Raw genomic sequence first — 2,497 nt, 5'->3', positions numbered from 1 at the left:
AAGTCTCAGGATACAAAATCAATGTGCAAAAATCACAAGCATTCTTATACAGCAATAACAGACAAACAGAGAGCCAAATCATGAGTGAACCCCCATTCACAATTGCTTCAAATAAAATAAAATACCTAGGAATCCCACTTACAAGGGATGTGAAGGACGTCTTCAAGGAGAACTACACACCACTGCTCAACGAAATAAAAGAGGTCAAAAACAAATGGAAGAACATTCCATGCTCATGGATAGGAAGAATCAATATCGTGAAAATGGCCATACTGCCCAAGGTAATTTTTAGATTCAATGCCATTCCCATTAAGCTACCAATGACTTTCTTCACAGAACTGGAAAAATCTACTTTAAAGTTCATATGGAGCCAAAAAGGAGCCCTCATTGCCAAGACAATCCTAAGCGAAAAGAACAAAGCTGTAAGAATCACACTACCTGACTTCAAACTATACTACAAGGCTACAGTAACCAAAACAGTATGGTACTGGTACCAAAACAGAGATGTAGACCAATGGAACAGAACAGAGCCCTCAGAAACAATACCACACATCTACAACCATCTGATCTTTGACAAACCTGACAAAAACAAGAAATGGGGAAAGGATTCCCTATTTAATAAATGGTGCTTGGAAAAGTGGCTAGCCAGATGTAGAAAGCTGAAACTGGATCCCTTCCTTACACCTTATACAAAAATTAATTCAAGGTGGAGACCTATAACCATAAAAACCCTAGAAGAAAACCAAGACAATACCATTCAGGATATAGGCATGGGCAAGGACTTCATGTCTAAAACACCAAAAGCAATGGCAACAAAAGCCAAAATTGACAAATGGGATCTAATCAAACTAAAGAGCTTCTGCACAGCAAAAGAAACTACCATCAGAGTGAACAGGCAACCGACAGAATGGCAGAAAATTTTTGCAAACTACTCGTCTGACAAAGGGCTAATATCCAGAACCTACAAAGAACTCAAACAAATTTACAAGAAAAAGACAAACAACCCCCTCAAAAAGTGGGCAAAGGATATGAACAGACACTTCTCAAAAGAAGACATTTATGCAGCCAACAGACACATGAAAAAATGCTCATCATCACTAGCCATCAGGGAAATGCAAATCAAAACCACAATGAGATACCATGTCACACCAGGTACAATGGGAATCATTAAAAAGTCAGGAAACAACAGGTGATGGAGAGGATATGGAGAAATGGAACAGTTTTACACTGTTGCTGGGATTGTAAGCTAGTTCAATCGTTGTGGAAAACAGTGTGGCGATTCCTCAAGGATCTAGAAGTAGAAATACCATTTGACCCAGTCATCCCATTACTGGGTATATACCCAAAGGATTATAAATCATGCTGCTATAAAGACCCATGCATATGTATGTTTATTGCGGCACTGTTCACAATAGCAAAGACTTGGAACCAACCCAAATGTCCATCAATGACAGACTAGATTAAGAAAAAGTGGCACATATACACCATGGAATACTATGCAGCCATAAAAAAGAATGAGTTCACGTCCTTTGTAGGGACATGGATGAAGATGGAAACCATCATTCTCAGCAAACTATCACAAGTACAGAAAACCAAACACCGCATGTTCTCACTCATAGGTGGGAATTGAACAATGAGAACACTTGGACACAGGAAGGGGAACATCACACACCGGGGCCTGTCATGGGATGGTGGGAGGGGGTAGGGATAGCATTAGGAGATATACCTAATGCAAATGATGAGTTAATGGGTACAGCACACCAACATGGTACATGCATACATATGTAACACACCTGCACATTGTGCACCTGTACCCTAGAACTTAAAGTATAATAAAAAATAAATAAATAAGAAAAGAAATTCCAGTATATAATGATAAAAGGATCAATTCAAGAAGAATATAATTTATATGCACCAAACACTTGAGCTCCTAGATTGTCAAAACCATTATTACCAGACCTAAGAAATGAGATAGACAGCAACAAAATAATAGTGGGATAATTCAGCACTGATAGTACTAGAGAGAACTTCAAGACAGAAAGCAAAAAGAGAAACAATGGACTTAAATGATACATGATAATAAACAGATTTAACGAATATTTACAGACTATTCTAACCAAAATCTTCAGCATATACATTCTTCTCATCAGTGCATGTAACATTCTCTAAAAGAGACCGTATGATAGGTCACTCAACAAGTATCAGTAAATTTTTAAAAATTAAAATCATATCAAGTATCTTGTCACACTATACTAGAATAAAACAGGGAATCAACTTCAAAAGGAAGCCTCAAAACTATGCAAATACATGAAAATTAAAGAATATGCTCTGGAATGATATCTGGATTAACAATGAAATCAAGATAGAAATTTAAGAATTCTTTTATTTATTATTTTAATTAAACAATAATAATGAGACAAGTTATCAGAACCTCTAAGACACGGCAAAAGCAGTGCTGAGGGAAAGCACTAAATTCCTACATCAAAAAGTCTGAAAG

Source organism: Colobus angolensis, unplaced genomic scaffold, assembly GCF_000951035.1.
Source record: "Colobus angolensis palliatus isolate OR3802 unplaced genomic scaffold, Cang.pa_1.0 Scaffold161, whole genome shotgun sequence".
NCBI classification, from domain to species: Eukaryota; Metazoa; Chordata; class Mammalia; order Primates; family Cercopithecidae; genus Colobus; species Colobus angolensis.
This window is presented reverse-complemented; position numbering follows the sequence as displayed.